Source organism: Gopherus evgoodei, chromosome 9 (assembly GCF_007399415.2).
Source record: "Gopherus evgoodei ecotype Sinaloan lineage chromosome 9, rGopEvg1_v1.p, whole genome shotgun sequence".
NCBI lineage: Eukaryota > Metazoa > Chordata > Testudines > Testudinidae > Gopherus > Gopherus evgoodei.
Window position 1 is genome coordinate 101223720 of NC_044330.1, and position 17902 is coordinate 101241621.

General features: G+C 40.8%; 1 long non-coding RNA gene across 1 annotated transcript; it reads right to left on the reverse strand.

The window, feature by feature from the left end:
* Nucleotides 1-3719: 3719 nt before the first annotated feature.
* LOC115657545 lies at nt 3720-15129 on the reverse strand. Its single transcript, XR_004001998.1, has 3 exons — nt 15000-15129; nt 4089-4092; nt 3720-3729 (listed from the first exon to the last, which is right to left on the reverse strand). It is a non-coding gene; the product is annotated as an uncharacterized LOC115657545 (long non-coding RNA).
* Between the last annotated feature and the right edge of the window lie 2773 nt (nt 15130-17902).

A 17902-nucleotide genomic window follows, 5' to 3' on the forward strand; every position in this document is an offset into this window, starting at 1 on the left:
GGACACCAGAGAGTCCTTCTTCCTCCACAGCCACAGCTTCTCAATGCACCTATGGTCCACTGAAGAAATGCAGCTGTCAATCAGTAGTGGGAAGTTCATAAAGGAGGGAGTCAGAACTTTAAGAGGAGAGGAACCTGGGCTATGCAACAGTCTCCTGTGAGAGAGAAAGGACTGTGGACCACTTTAGAATCCAGTGAAAGGATGGGTGGTACAGTGATTACGGAGCTAGCTTAAAGGATATGGGTCCAATTCTCTGCTCTGGCACACATTTCCTGTGTAACCTTGGACAAGTCACTTAGCCTCATTAAAATGGAGATAAGACCATTTCTTTATCTAATATGGGTGCTGTGAGGATAACTACATTAAAACTTGTGAGCTGCTCAGACACTATATTAATGGGGATCATATATGTGTCTAAGATAGATAGATAGAATTCAAAACTTTCTTCTTTGAATTAGCTTTCAGTCTAAATTCTCCACTGATACTGTGCGTGTGTGTGAGAGAGAGAGAGAGAAACTAAGAAAAAATAAAAATTCCGCTGCCTCCGTCAGGTTTCCACTGGGCTTACATCCATTTAGCAGAGATAAGAACTAGGCTCCATGCCAAACAGAGCAGGCAGGTTTCCCCACCCACCTGGACCCTTGGCATACATGGGCAAGCAGAAAAAAACAAAGGATTCTTGGACCACTGGGCCAGACTCAAAGTCCATACTGAAATTTCACTCTGTGGGCTTTTTGCTGTGCAAAAGCTGAGAACCTCTGAGAGGACCTCAGAATTTAGCCCATGCTGGGCTCAAAACTCCTATTACCCCTGTCGAAAGTTCCACATGTAGAGCAACCACAAGACTGTTTGGGGAGAAGATACAGAGCCCTATCCCAAGGGCAAGGTCTACTTCTTCTTCAGTCCTCATTCAGGCAAAGTCTCAGTGTTTTCGAAGACTGAATAAGGGCTTCAGGACTTGGCCCACACTGCTTTTGAAGATGGGATAGAGTTTGCCAGGCTAACAACCATAGGCCAGATTTTTAAAAGTATTTAAATACCTAAAGATGTAGATGGGCATCTGGTGGAGTTTTCAGAAGCACCAAAGCAGGTTAAGCACTCAACTCCCATTGAGGTCAATGGGAATCAAGCACCACATCTGCTTAGGATGCATCTACACTGCAGGCTTCTTTCAGTGATCTGCAGTGATCTTTCAGTTTCCCCACCTGCTACAATGAAAGGCTCTGGCAGTGGGGAAAGGCTCTGGCACCAGGGAGCTGCTACAGACTTTCCCCACAGCCTCCCTGCTGCCAGAGCCTTTCACTGATGCTTTTCACAGCAGCATGTACATGCACACTACACACCACTGCCATCAATACGTAATGTAGCCAAAGCATCAGACAATTTTGAAAAGTGCCATGAGGCTCCTATCTGCATCTTTAGCCACAGAAATACCTTTGAGAATCTGTTCCCGGGGAGTGAGCACATAGTGACTTATGTGCATAGGGGTTATCGTATGGGTACTATCATTGAAATCAAGACTAAACTATGCACCTTTTGCTGTGAAAACCCATCTGCAGGAATCATGCATTTGTAAATTAAGATCATGTATTCATCCCACACCTGCTATCTGTTCATTTTCTCTTCTGATAGAAATAACTCACTTCTGAAGTCCCAGTGTGCAGTCCATTCATTTCTACAACTTTGTAGTAGGGTAATCTATTTGTATTCACTATGCAGGAAATACATATATAATAACTCCAACAGGGAGGAATAATGAAGTATTTACCATTCAGTTAACCACATGAACGATTGCATAGCTTGATCTCTCACTATGCATCCGAGCCTATCATAGGATAGAACAAATAGGCTACATTTTTTCAGGAAAAATTCTGGCTGTGTAGGGTTTGATTTTGCAATGTGCTAAACATTCCGGTGTCAATCCAGCAAAATACCTAAACACACGCTTAACTTTGAGCATGTAGTAGTCTTGTTGACTTCTGTGTGACTTCTCATGTCATTACATTTAAGCACGTGCTGAGGTGCTTCTAGCACACTGCAAGATCAAACCCTGAGTCATGCTCCTTGGTGTCAAGACTTTGGGTTCAACTCAGAGGTGACTGCCCCAAAATAGGGAAGTTAACCCAGTGCCAGCTGTGACTAACATTTTAAACACACCAGATTTAAAAGTTTATTAGAAAATGTTTAAAAATAAACGATACAGAGAGTTTGAAAAGTCAGTTATTGATCATCGGGGGTAGCATGCAGAGTATAAGAGGATGCTAGTAGTTTGGTATTGAACGGCATATAGCATATACAGTCTGCCATGTTCCTAATGTGGGGTGTACAGTGGGTGAGATCAAGATACAGTCAGGAAGCAGTGGGGGTACATCACTCATACATACAGGTTACAGACAGTTATGGGTAAAGATAAGTGGGCTGGGTAATGGGGATAGGATGACCCTCACATGGTGGAGTTCGGTTCGGTGGGTTCAGGGCTCAGGGGATAAAGTCCAGCAGGGGAGGTCCACAAGTTTCCTCCCCCTCGGGGTTCACAAAGTCACGCTGGCTCACCCTTGGTATTGGCGGTGGCCGGTGATGTGCTCTGTGTAAATGTCTCTAGATCATCGAATAGTGTCCAAGACCATTAGGTGTCTCATGAGCCGCGCGTAGCGATGGCCCACCCCCCAGGTGCTAATTAACTCCCTAGGCTTTTGCCTTAATAGAGAATTTAAATAGTCCCCTTGGAAGACCCAATCCTTCTTGACACCACGTAAGCAGCCCCTTATGGTGAAAGGGCCTAATGGCATAATATCACAGAAAATTCAAGTTCCTTTGTTCCTAGAGGACCAGACACACATCACAGGTTAGTTGATCCTTAGATCTCATTCTTTTATCCAACAAGGCAATGCTCATTACCATCCATTAATAAAATTATATAGGCTTTATTAATTAAATGAAAATTAAGAAAAAGATTAAGATAATGTAAGGTAATTATCTTAAAAAATTGTGTTCGAAGTAACAAAAGCTCATAGGTTCAGCTTCTGAGGTTTATCCCCACTGTAGCAGCTAAGGGTCCTTTACCTGGCAGACAAAATCCTTGCCTCTTAGGATTCAGTCTGGTAAAAAGAACCCTGTTTCCTTCCCCTAGGCAACTTATCATCTGAAAACCCTGCCACGTGACTGCCCTGACCCCAGGGCTCACAGATGCAAAAGGTGATTTGGGGCTGGGGGAGTCCCTGTGGTAATTCTTCGGGTGAAGTCATCCTGTGCTGACTCATCCCTGGGTGGGAGTTTCCCCTTTGCCATTATCCCACACATTGGTTTCTATCTATTATATTAAGAATCAAGGAGTTTCCTCTGGACATGTTACTTTTTTAATGGGTATCAATTGACCACTCTCTCCCCTAAAGGACAGCAAGTTCTATAGGCGTAACTCAGCAATGATTAATGGTTCCTGCTTCCATTAGGTCCGTCCCAGCCGTGCAACATACAAGTACAAATATTACTCTTAACAGGAGAAATACAGAGATTAGCATATGAGTATTACAGTCACCTGTTCACCGGCATTTAGGAACGTCCAAACGCTACATATTTCTCTGCAGTTTTAATAACTTAATTTCAATAATGTTTCACCTGACAGACTCTCAGTTGATACACAGGCCTAGAGTTGGCCTAAGCCTCCAGGGTCACACCTTGATTGAAGTCAATAGCGTTGATTTTAATGGTATGGACAAGGCCTCACAATAACTCATTGAAATTCCAACTCCATTTTTTTCCTCATGAAAAATGTTCAACAGCTCTAGAAAACGGGCTATTGCCTTTCATCTCCCATCCTCTTTTTCAGAAAAAAGAAACAATTCTGCCTATCAATAGTAGCAACTGAGCATGACGCTCACAGCAAAACCCATAGTGCAACGTACAATGTCATTGGTGCTCCTTCATATACACCCATTAAGATTTCAGGGAGAGCCTGTGTTACTCTGCTTTAAGTAAAGAGTACTGGAAAAAGGGGTAAACAGTGAGGTGGCCAAGTTTGCAGAGGATATAAAATTACTCAAGATAGTAAAGTCCAAAGCAGACTGAGAAGAGTTATAAAGAGATCTCACAAAACTAGGTGACAGGGCAACAAAATGGCAGTTGAAAATCAATGTTGATAAATGCAAAGTAATGATTATTGGAAAACATAATCCCAGCTATCCATACACAATAATGGGGTCTCAATTAGCTGTTGCCATTCAAGAAAGAGATCTTGGAGTCATTGTGGATAGTTCTCTGAAAACATCTGCTCAGTGTGAAGCAGCAGTCAAAAAACCTAACAGAAAGTTAGGAACCATTTGGAAAGGGATAGATAATAAAACAGAAAATATCATAATGCCACTATCTTTGGTGCATCCACACCTTGAATACTTCATCCTGTTCTGGTTACCACTTCTGAAGAAAGATATATTAGAAATGGAAAAGGTACACAGAAGGGCAACAAAATGATTAAGGGTATGGAACAGCTTCCATATTAAAAAGGTTGGAACTGTTCAGCTTGGAACAGAAAGAACCAAGGGGGACATAGGCACCAACTTTCTCCAGCGCAGGTGGGCACCCATGCCCCCCATCCCTTTCCCTGCCCCTGCCCCAACTCCACCCTTTACCTGCCCCTGGTCCCACTCCCATTCCAACCCCATCCCCAAAGTCCCTGCCCTAACCCCAGCCCCTCCTTTCTCCTATTGGATCCCTTCGCCAAATCCTTCTTGCACAATCCCTGCAAGGTGAAGAAACTCATTGATTAAGAATGAGTTCCTGGGGGAAAAAAAACAAACCAAAACAAAACAAACCCCTCCAATTCTGTAGGATGGGAGAGCTTGTAAGGTCTCAGTGCTGCGTCTACTGGCCTTTTTCTACCTATCTACTTCTAAGGGTTTCTAAAGCCAAAGGAAGGGTGCGGGGGAGAAATCAGAAATATCACTACTTCTCCCTGAGCAAAATATGGATCAAAATGTGCACTGGCTTTTTGTGGCTAATAAAAAAATAAAGAACGCAAATTAAAATGGCCATAAGCAATTTTTGCAAGTGTTTCTCAAAGGTTTCTCTATTGAGATGCCTGTGTGAATTCCCTTTCTCTCCCGATTCTTGCACTTTCAGCATGCATGTTGCAGATTGTGACTCCGGATGTGATTCAACAGGAGAAAACAGTTTGCAGCAAACAGCTGTGACTTTGAGACAGCATGCGTTAAGCAACATGCTGGCTGTGTGATCTGAAAATAACCCTTAAGGACATTTAGAATACTGAAATGGTAAACAGGGCCATTCCTTATAGATAGTTAGCAAAGCCATGTTAAAGAGACTAGAGTCCTTGAAATGTAGGCCTACATTGTTAGAGAATGAAGTAGAAGATACTTTTTTTTTTTTTGGTCCAGGTTTACCTATGTCATTTCTCTGAAATTTGTAGTGAACTGTTTGATGGTTAATTGCCTGATGCTAATGAATGCAACAGTTACCAGTGTATGCCTAGGAAATGAGGATTAGCTTCAATGCAACAATATACATTCCACATTCTTCAGCCAAGGAAGCCCTGCTGTGACCACAGCTTGCTTCAGCTATAAAGGAAGCTGGGCCTCAAATTTATCTCGGATCTGCTTAAACGTTGTCAGGAAATGTGTAAATTGCAAGACTGAGGTCTCCAGGTCTACTCTGGATTATCCCTGTAATTTCTCATGGAAAAATTTGAACAAAATCTGCACATGGACTGCCTATTGGACTATAACCTTTTACATGGACTCTAGAAGGATTTTTACAAATCAGCAACCTTATCATCTCTGCTATGAAACTGATTTAAGAACTCTATTCATATCTGTATGTATAATGATATTTGATCATAGCAACTCATTTCTTTGTATTAATACATCGTACAGTTTAGTTAATAAGGATTGGCTGTAAGTGTGTATTTGGGTAATATCCAGGGGCTGCTCCAGGCACCAGCACGCCTAGTGCGTGCCTGGGGCAGCAAGCCACGGGGGGGACTCTGCCAGTCACCACAAGGGAGGCAGCCAGGTTGCCTTCGGTGGCATGCCTGCGGAGGGTCCGCTGGTCCCGCGGCTTCAGCGGACCTCCTGCAGGCGTGCTGCCGAATCTGCAGGACTGGGGACCTCCCGCAGGCAAGCTGCCGAAGGCAGCCTGCCTGCCGTGCTTGGGGTGGCAAAATACCTAGAGCCACCCCTGGTAATATCTGAAATATTAATTGACCTGGTGGGTAATGTGTCTGATCTCGGGACTAGTAGAACTTTATATATGGTGAATAACGTTTTTATTACATTAGAGTTGGCTGTCTGGGTGGGAGCCAAAGGCTAGATTGTTTAAAAGGAACTATATTTTGGCTTCTTGGTAACCAGTAAGGTATTACTGAAGCTGTTTGGTTACTGGCTTGATGAAATCTAATCATAGAATAAACCGCCAGTTTGGGGGATTGTCTGCCCTATTCTTTACATTTTGCCCTGAGCATTCTCAGGATAGCCCCTCCAATGATCATGGTCACATTGGCATAGCAATGGTAGGATACACATTACCACAGGTCAACTGGGTTTTGGATCAGAACCACATGCATGTCAAAAGTTAATTCTCATATTGAGAGTTTAAAGGTTAAAGATTAATTACAATAAGTGAGCCACTATCGTATGAAGATCTGGAGAGAAAAAACCCTTGAGGAGTTGTGCTCACGAAGTAGTTTGTCCTTTAAGGAAAAGGCCCCAGGTCAGGAACTGAAAAATCTGCTTATCAAAGGCGAATGGAACAGCTGGCTACTGAAGAATGGGCTCATCAAAAACAGCCAGAAGCTGCCATACTCCAGCTCCAAGTTCTGGAGGAGCAGAAGGATCTGTCACAACCTGGAAATCCATCTCATCTCGATAGCAAAAATTAGGAGAGGATCTGTCCTATTTACAAAAATAAGATATAGAGGAATTTCTGTCTACCTTTGAATATCTGTGTGAAGTTCACCAAATTCCAAATATACAGTGGACGCCTGTCCTACTGACCAGATGTACTGGGAAAGCCGGGGAGGTATTTAACTAAATGAATTATGTAAAATATAAGGATGCTATGCTAAAAAGATTCAAAATTACCATGCAATCTTATAGACTGTGATTTAGAAATCTCAAAATGTCTGAGAATATGACACATAGAATGTGGGCACAAAAGACAAAGTTATTTGAAAAAAATGGGTCACTGGATTGGGGGTTTCTCTGGTGATTTCAAAAGGTTTTTTTGATTTAATAGTGCAAGAACAATTGCTGAAAGTAGTGAGTGATGAGGTGAAAGTCGCCATTTGTGACAAAAAGCCTCCATCGTGTTTCAAAGCTACGGGAATTGTGGATGAATATTTAGAAGCAAGATCCTGGGAAGGGCACAAGTTGCAAGGGAAAACATTGCAAGATGCACCCCAGGTCAAGAGGGATGAAGGGTTTAAGAGCAAATCTAATCCTAACATTGTTAAAAAAAAAGAAAAGAAAAGAGAGCCCAGAGTGTAAAACCTCTCACCCTTAAGGGAAACTGGTTATCTGTCACCAGTGTGGAATGACAGATCACACAAGGCCAAATTGTCCATATATTAAAGAGAAGGTACAGCCTGAACACACAAATTCCACATTGGCTATTAATGCTGTTGTTATAGATGCCGATGCTAACTGTGTAAGGCAGTAACACCGCCATCTTGTGTGCAAATGCTGTTACTGGAATCTCAGGAGATAGTCCCATAGAGGTTATTGATGCTGAATATGGGGAGCATCAAAATTAATGGTAAGACCTGTTTAGCGTGGCACCATGTAGCATCAGATATTACTTTGGTAACTAGCGTTAAGCATAACCCTTCTAGCCCTAGCCAAATTTCCTGTAATTGTGCCTTTGGCAAAGATCCACCTGGAGTAGGGGAATTTTAGTGGTGAATTTGTGTTAGGCATTAGAGATCATCTTCTGGACAATGTTTTAATTGGTAATGACACTAGAACTCGGCTGCATCTAGTTAATGTCATAACCAGGTCCCAATGACAAGGCCATTCCAATGCTTCTATCTTGCCTGTTGCTGGGTCAGGATATGACAACTTTGTTTCATCAGGTTGATATCATGAAAAGGGCACAAGGAAAGCATGAAGGTAATTTGACCGTGCTACCCACTATCAGTGTAAAAAAATTGTGACCAGGAGAGAAATGCTCCTAAGCTTGTGTTTGCTGAGAATGGCAACTGCTGTTGCCAGTGACAAAAGCTGCAGGGTCGGGAGGAGAGTGCCTCTGACCCTTTGACTATGGATACTAGCAGCTTGCATGAAGAGGGTTGTGTGAAAATCCTCCTACTATGCCAGAGGGATTCTGGATTTAAGTGAAACTCAGAAGATGTTTATTGTGGCTCAACAGAGGGATGTTTCATTAGAGCAGGCCAGGGCCGATGCCCCGTCTAAGGAAAGAGTAGGAAATAGCAATTTGTCTGTTGTTCCAGAGTTGGTTCTGGACATAACTAAAGCACAGAAAGAATCTGTTGCTGTTCAATGTCTTTCAGAGAGGAAGGAGTTCCTTAGTGAAGTCTTTGAAGACAGTTAGAAGTCAATAGTTGTGGCTAATGATTGCAGGGGAGAATTACTCCAGTCAGCTTTTGGCCATTTCATGTTTGTTCGTAAATGCAACGTGCATAGGTAAATAGGTTCTCTGGGGGAAAAAACCACAATTTTAAGGGCTGGACAGCAATGTAAAGATTAAAAACCAGAAATTAAAGCAAACGATTTTTTCTTTTAAGTGGGGATAAATAGATGCATTTGTATTCCCTTCTGCACAATTCACTGAACCTCATGTTTAAAATGTCAAGGATAAATGTCCTTAAAATGTTTCCATTAAAAGGATGATAACTATAGTTACTGCATGTAGTTTGCTTATGCTTGACGTTTTTGTACTTGGAGTTTCTCTCTAACGTATTAAGGTATTTGCAACAATGCTGCTAACTAAGAAAAGTAACAGAGAGATGATCCATATATTTACAGCCTCTGTATGTTGTGTTCATACTCAGAGGACAAGACACTTAAGACAATGTTATGAAATCTTAACTGATCATTTTCATTTGTTCTCTAGTTATTTAAAGATCTGCTTGTCCATATGAAAACTGAATAGATAATTGTTAAAATATACTACCTTATACTGAACCCATCAATATAGAGGAAGTTCATATCAATGTCCATTTCTTTCTTTCCCTGGGGAAAGAAAGAAGTTTTGATGTCAGAATCAGAGGTGGGAAATAGGTTAAAAAGAGTGAGCACTGAAAATGCTCAGAATGAGATTTTCAAAAATGGCTGCGGGGTTTAACCACACAACTACCATGAACACCAATACTAGTGGGAGTTATGTGGCTAAACCTTCTAGTCAAATCACCTTCTGAAGTGCTGAAGGCTGCCAGGGCCTTTGGTTGCCCCCAGTGAGGTAGCTGATTCATTATAAATGTGAAAAGTGATATAATTGTAGTGCATGTTTGAGAAACAGAAGAAAATTTTGTTGTTCCTGATAGCAAATTGTTTACTCCTCAGACCTTTGTATAACCATATTAACCAATTACCACATACCTTGAGAGTTATTACTAGACAACTCCAAAGAGTTGCTTTGTGTGTCAGAATGTGTGACTACAACAATCTTTCGCCTCTGGAAGCACTGAAGTTTAAATCTTTCCTTAGGCTGTGTGTGAAAATTAAATTGGCGATCACTTGCTTACGTTGGAAACCCGTAAAACTGACACATGAATTGGCAACACTGGCTTACATTTTCAAAAGCACTTAAGTCACTTTGAGGCCGCATCCCATTGATTTGGCATTTAAAAAAAAAATGTTGTCCATTGACACGTTTAGTCGATGAGAGACCCCGACCAGAACAGCAGGGGCATTTTGCAGGTTAGGTCTGAGGTATGTTGGTGGGGCTGTTCAAGTAAACATCTATAGCACCTGTCCTCATTACAACTTGCCATTTTGTCACTCATTTCCACAAGTACTTTTTCCATTTAATCCTAATGACTAAGAATCCACTGGAATTCAGTGGAAGTTGGATGCCTAATTTCTATAGGCACCTTTGAAAATCCTAGCCTGTCTGAAACCCAGACATTGCAAGAACCTAAAGAACATGAAACATTCTATTTAAATGTCAAGTTTAAACAACAGGGCACGTTGCTTTTTACAAGATTACATTTAAAATAATGTTAAGAGGCCAGATTTTCAAAATGGCCCTTTATTCTCAGTGGGAAGGGCTAGGAATTGAGCACAAGATTGCCATCACATGCAAGGAAATACTTACAAGGGCCTCCTCTAAATAAAACAGCATGCATGGGTGTGTCTAAATTTGTGCCTAAACACACACAGTCCTAGAAGAGCAGTGCCAATAAAATAATATAAGGGCTATGGTATGATTTTAGTAACAGTCTTGAGCAAGGAGCAGTGTATGAGTCCCACCACTATAGGAGTAGTACACTGCTTTCTCTTTACTCTCATGGGTTAGTAATTTAATATTTGTCTATTCCGTCTTTAAATAAACACCCATTTCTTTGTGCACTGGCTCAGCTGCTCTAGACAGCAAGTAGAGGATAATGGAGCCAACTCCCTGCCAGCCTGCTCTGGGGATGGACTAAATAGGCGCAGAGCCTTGCTTATTCCTGCATGCCTGGATAAGGGTATAAATAGGTTTGTTATTCCTTCTTACTTCCCTAGACAGGCTCATACTTCAATCACAGTCTAGTCCTAAATTATTTAGTTAAGCAGTATATATATATGTTAATAGATATGTAAGAATTGTACTGAATACACATCAGAAAGTTTTTTGATTCTATATAATTCCTCCGAACAGCAGTACCACTTGCAACTGAAGTTCTAGGATATTGTGGTTTCACTTGATGTCTCTAAATTCTGATAATCTTTTATTCATGTGGTTATGATTGAAGATCAGAAATAAAATCTCCCTAAGAAGTTTACTTGAAAAAACTAAGTCAGTGACTCTTTTTCTGATACTCAATTCTTCAAATATTCCAGTTTAAACTCTCTCACTTTCTTCCTACTCCCTTCAAATATTGTTTCCCTGAATAACCCCATGTTGTTTTGTTTACACCAGTTAAAATTATATTCTTATTGCCCTATTTTACCCAGCTCTTTCTAAATTAATAACGTCTTTAAGTGGGGTAATCTGATAAAAAATCTTTCCCCTCCCTTCTCCTCTTAGAAAACAGAAATTTTCTAGGCTCAGTTGATTGCTTTGCTGTGCTACCAGCTATACAGTAATGGATTCCCAGTATTGCTTCCCACCCTCCCTCCTCTTGCATTGATTCAAATTACTGAAATTATTGTTGCTGGATTGAAGGGTGTTCTTTAATGAAGTCCTTTCAAGACAGCACATATAGTACTATACATTTGTTGTACACATGCTTTTGATAATTGTGCTTGCCAATTTAGATAGCCATCAAAAATATTTCATCTAAGATTTAAGCTACTGCCCTCTTTTGTTAGAAGTGCTTCACGATAGCTGCTCTTGTCAGGAGCATTCTGACCAGCACACACTGCCAGGGCCGGCTCCAGGCACCAGCAAAGGAAGCAGGTGCTTGGGGCGGCCAATGGAAAGGGGCGGCATGTCCGGGTCTTCGGCGGCAATTGGGCGGTGGATCCCTCAGTCCCTCTCTTCCTGTTTGAGCTGCCACCAAAGAGGAAGAGAGGGAGTGAAGGAGCTGCCGCCAAATTGCCGCTGAAGAATGAAGTGGCACGATTGAGCTGCCACCGAAGTGCCACCGATCGGCTTTATCTTTTCTTTTTTTTTCACTTGGCCGCTTGGGGCGTCAGAAAAGCTGGAGCCGACCCTGCACACAGCAGAGCCTTCTGCCTCTTACAGGGTGCAGCATGAGCCCTATCCCTACCAGATCAGTATCATGGGCATGAAGAAGGATGGGAGCACAATGGCCCTGTCCCCTTTGGTGAATCTCACATGACTTCCAGCTCAAGATGTCTCTCCTTCTTGCTTGCCGGAAGTGCTAGAAGCAGAATGGTGCATGGCCCTGTATATGACCAAAGGGGCTCCTTGGACGCTCTTGAATGGCTAGGCATAATCTAGAACTACTTAGTTATACATCAGCTTTCTTATCCCTACTGTATATGTGAGTGGATTTTTTTGGCATCCGGTGTGGTCAGGTATACCTGTGCAAAGTGAATGCCAAGTGGGTAGCATTCTGATGCAGTAACGTTTTACCCCTACTTTTCACTCACTCTAGACAAGGCTAAATGACCACACTAGGTGCAAGACAATGGAGAATCAGACTCGGGCTCATAATTCTCTGACTTCAGCCAGCACTAAGGCCCCACTGCTACATTTGGGTCTACATAGTCATTCCCAAGGCCTCTGACTGGGGTGTTCTAGATAAACGATGACTTGACTGCAAGTTTAAGTAGAAGGTGAAGGAAATTCAGAAGCAACATATCAAGCGGAAACTGTTTGTAGAAAGGCTTCCCAGCTTTGCTCTGATTCGAGATGTCATCTTCAACGTATATTCAAACTTTGCTGAGTTTTTTGTTGCACTAGCAATGCAAATCTCACAACATACATGCTTTTTTGGGAGGAGGTAAAGTTAATCCATCTAAAAAGCTATTTTACTGCTGCACAGCCAATTAGTAGCATACTGCTGGCAAAGTCTCTGCAAATTATATCCTTTTCTTCTTTCAGGCTACCTAGAATCTAGTGCCCCTTTTTTTTTACTTGATCGGAGACAGCATCCTTAAGGATCGTTTATGCCTTTGAAACATTAATCTCATGCACTTGTACTTTTCTTCATAAAATAATAAGAAAACCCATTGAACCAAACATCTCTCTTCTTTAACAGAGCTGAACAAACAAACGTGTTTCATGGATGTATTTTTTGTGAAAAACAGAAGATTCTGCAGCATTGTTTAAAATCTTTCAAAATGAAAAGGGAAAGGCGTTTGTTTTGTTCCCTCACAGAAACAAAAATCAGTTTGTCACACACTCACTCTCTCTCGGGCAAAATCAACCAACTGAATTCCAGAGATTTTTAAAGACCTGATAGGACACTTGTGATCGTCTAGTCAGACTTCTTGAAAAACACAGGAAGTGGAATTTAATCCAATAATTCCTGCATCAAAGCCAATAACTTGTAATTGAGCTAGAGCACATCTTTTAGAAAAGCATCCAATATTTTTTAAAGACTCCAAATGGTAGGGATTTTACCATGTCCCATAGTAATCTAGTCCAATGACTAATTGCCTTCACTTAAACATGTGCATCTAATTTCCAGTTTAAAATTTGTCTTGCACTTCAAGCCACTGGATCTTATTATGCCCTTGTGTGCCAGATGAAAGAGCTGTCTAGCATGAAATATCTCCATCTTTGATGTATTTCATTCTCCACATTCTAATAACAATTTCTCTAGTGTACATGGCTTTGACTGTTCATATCTACTTACTGCAGTTCCAAATGGCCTCTTCATTCAACTGATTTTCTAAAAAAAATTTTCCTGCCAGTCAGAAATACGTTTGGAAAAAAAACAAAGACTAGCTAATGTTACCTGAATCTTATAAGGGTCTTCCTTATAAGCCAGTTCTTGAATGGTATTTTAGCAACTAATCTGAATAAGCCAAGTTCTTTCTCCTGTATTTAATTCATTTGAGCCAATCTAGTTTTTTTTAGACCTGAGTTTTATTTTCCTAAAGTTGCTTGAACAGAAGTCACTTAAGCATATGCCATTTTTATACGGGAGCATGAAAATTGTCTTTGGAGCCTAATTGCTGTTTCTTTTAGTTGCGTGACAGGCATCTAATGCTTTGATTACAAAGCTCCAAGTGAGCGAGCACTATGTCTGAGGAAAGAGACTGTTTTTGTTTTTGTTTTCCAAGTCACGGTTATGCTCCGTATGTGCCCAACAGTAGATGCCTGCAGAGGCTCCATAGCAAGAACATACTGAAATTCTATTTTGTGATAATTAGCACACATGGTGAGAATCTTCACCTAGCTTAAAGCTAAATTCAGGAGTGATCATTTGCATCCCTGCTCATGAAAACATCCTTTCTGCCATTGGATCAAGTTTATTCTACTTTCAGTTTGTGAGTCAGACTGAAGAGTATGAGCCTAATTCATAGAGAAAACTATCAGAAAATGTACCACATACCTATTATATTACCATGTAAGTGAATCAGATTAGATTTGTCTACAGTTCTGTGTAGGGATCAAATATGGGGAATTGTGAAGTACTTTTGAGTCTTTAAGTGGAATGAGCTACTCTACAACAGCTGGCTATTATATGAGTAGTCAAACCTAGTTATTCCTTGCTTGACTGACTTGTATGTCAGCATATTTAAAAGGCTGGATTGCAGATATCTTTGACGTAGACTCATAGACTCATAGACTTTAGGGTCAGAAGGGACCAATATGATCATCTAGTCTGACCTCCTGCACAAAGCAGACCACAGAACCCTACCCATCCACTTCTATAACAAACCCCTAACCTATGTCCAAGTTATTGAAGTCTTCAAATTGTGGTTTGAAGACCTCAAGCTGCAGAGAATCCACCAGCAAGTGACCCATGCCCCATGCTGCAGAGGAAGGCGAAAAACCTCCAGGGCCTCTGCCAATCTGTCCCAGAGGAAAATTCCTTCCCGACCCCAAATATGGTGATCAGCTAAACCCTGTGCATGTGGGCAAGACTCACCAGCCAGCACTCAGGAAAGAATTCTTTGCAGTAACTCAGATCCCATCCCATCTAACATCCCATCACAGACCACTGGGCATACTTATCTGAATGTGCCTCTGAATCTTTTTTATGTTATTATTCTTAGTTTTGAAGGCCAGAAGGGACCGCTGTGATCATATAGTCTGACCTCCTTTATAACACAGATCATAGGTCACAGAACTTCCCCAAAATAATTCCTACAGTATATCTTTTTGAAAATAAAAGGTCAGTGATGATGAATCCACCAAGACTGTTGGTAAATTGTTCCAATGGTTAATTACTCTGTCTGTTAAACGTTTACAACTCATTTGCAGGCTAAATTTGTCTAGCTTCAACTTCCAGCCAATGGATCATATTATATCTTTCTCTGATGGATAGAAGAGCCCATCAGTAAATATTTGTGCCCTGTGTAGGTACTTACAGACTGTAATCAAGTCACCCGTTAACCTTCTGTTGGTTAAGCTAAATTGATTGTGCTCCTGATGTCTCTCACTATAAGGCATGTTTTCTAATCTTTTAATCATTCTCATGGCTCTTCTCTGAATGCTCTCCAGCTGAATTGTGGACACCAGAACTGGACTCAGTATTCCAGGAGTGATCTCACCAGTGCCAAGTACAGAGGTAACATTACCTCTCTACTCCTACTCAAAATTTCCCGTGCTTATGCATCCAAGGACTGTATTAGCCTTTTAGCCACAGCCTCACACTGGGAGCTCACATCAGCTGACTATCAACCGTGACTCCTAAAACTTTTTTCAGGGTCATGCTTCCCAGGACAGAGTCCCCCACTTGTACAATGGGCCTATATTTGTTGTTCCTAGATGTACGCATTTACATTTAGCTGTATTAAAATGCATACTGTTTGCTTGTAGCCAGCTTACCAAGAGGACCAGGTCACTCTGTATCAGTGACCTGTCTTCTTCATTATTTACAGCTCGCCCAGTTTTTTGTGTCATCTGTAAACGTTATCAGCGATGATGATGTTTTCTTCCAGGTCATTAATAAAAAGGTTAAATAGCAGAGAGCCAAGAACTGATCCCCGAGGGACCCCAGTGGAAACACATATTCCATGGTAATTGTCCATTTACAATTACATGTTGAGACCTATTAGTTACCAGATTTAGAATCCATTTGATGTGTGACATATTGATTTTGTAACATTCTAGTTTTTTATCAAATATATTGTGCTGTACCAAATCTGATTCCTCTGGAAGCCTACGTATATTACATCAGCACTATTACCTTTATCAGTCAAACTCATTAACAAAATATATCAGGTTAGATAGACAGATTATTTTCCATAAACTCATATTGACTGCCATTAATTACATACCCTCCTTTAACTCTTTATTAATAAAGTCCTGTGTCGGCTACTCCATTATCTTGCCTGGGATCAATGTCAGACTAATAGATCTATAATTACCCAGGTCATCCCATTTACCCTTTTTAAATATCGGTGCTACATTAGCTATTTTCCAGTTTTCTGGGACTTCCCCAATGTTCTTAGACTTGTTGAAAATCAACATTAATGGTCCAAGCAAGCTGCCAAGCCAGCTCTTTTAAAACTCCCAGATGAAAATTATCTGGATCTGCTGATGTAAAAATGCCTAATGTTAGTAGCTGCTGTTTAACATCTTCCTAACACACATGGAAAATGTGTTATGACATCATCAGTTTCCCTTCCAAATACAGAACAGATTTATTGAATACTTGTAACTTTTCTGCACATTCTACAATTTCTGTCAATGTGATCAAGTCATGATCACTCGTAACTAAGTTCCCATTAATTTTTAGTTCTGTGATAAGTTCTTATCCGTCAAGAAGAGGTCTAATACAGAATTCATCTTTGTTAGATGAAACAATTTTTGAGTTAAAAAATTGTCATCTATAATATCAGGAATTCCAAAGATGTTTTAGTACTGGCAGCATGAGACCTCTAGCACATATCATTTGAATCGAAGTCCCCCACAATCACACTACCTTTTTTCCCTACACATTATAAATAGGTGCATAAGAAGCCAATCACCCAATTCCCTAGTATGATTTGGTGTTCAGTAGCAGAAGTCCAGAAGAGACGTTATAGCCCATCTAGTCCAGTCTCCTGCACTGAGGTTGTATTAAGTATCATCGAGACCATCCCAGACAGGTGTTGTCTAACCTGTTCTTAAAAACCTCCAGTGATGGAGATTCCACAACCTCCCTAGGTAATTTATTCTTGTGCTTAACCACCTGACAGTAAGGAAATTTTCCCCATCACATCTATCCTAAATCTCTCTTGCTGCAATTTAAGTCCATTAGTTCTTGTCCTGTCTGCAGAAGTTAATGAGAACAATTTATCATCCTCCTATTTATAACATCCTTTTATGGACTTGAAGACCGTTATTATATCCCCTCTCCTCCTTTAGTCTTCTCTTCTCTGGACTAAACAAACCCAGTTTTTTCAATCTTTCTTCATATGTCATGTTTTCTAGACATGTAATCATTTTTCTTGCTCCCCTCCAGACTTTTTTCAATTTGTCCACATCTTTCCCGAACTATGGTAGCCAGAATTGGATACAATACTCCAGCTGGGGCTATATCAATGCTGACTAGATCAGAAGAATTACTTCTTGTGTCTTGCTAACAACAATCCTACTAATACATCTCAGAATGATACTTGCTTTTTTTTGCAACAGTATTACCTTGTTGACTCTCTTTAGTTTGTGATCCAATATAGCCCCGAGATCCATTTCTGACATTTCTTCTTAAGCAGGCATTTCCCATGTTGTATTTGTGCAGTTGATTATTCCTTCCTATATGTAGTACTTTGCATTTGTCCTTATTGAATTTCATCCTATTTATTTCAGACCATTTCTCCAGTTTGTCAAGATTATTTTGAATTCTAATCCTGTCCTCCAAAGTGCTTGTGACCCTTCCCAGCTTGGTATCATTCACAAACTTTCATCTGCCATTTTGCTGCCCAGTCACCCAGTTTTGTGACTGTAGGTACATTTCAAATCCTCATTGTAGTTATTACACATGACATGTACACAGATCCCTTTCTTGAAACCATGCCTTCATTTTAAATCCATTCAGCATTCTAAAAGCTGCTGACACTTGTCTTTGTAGATACCATGCTCTATTGAACTGATCCTTTTTGGTTGTGAATGTGAGAAGGAAAAACAGGAGAAGGCCAGGGAGAATGAAATTCAAGAAAGA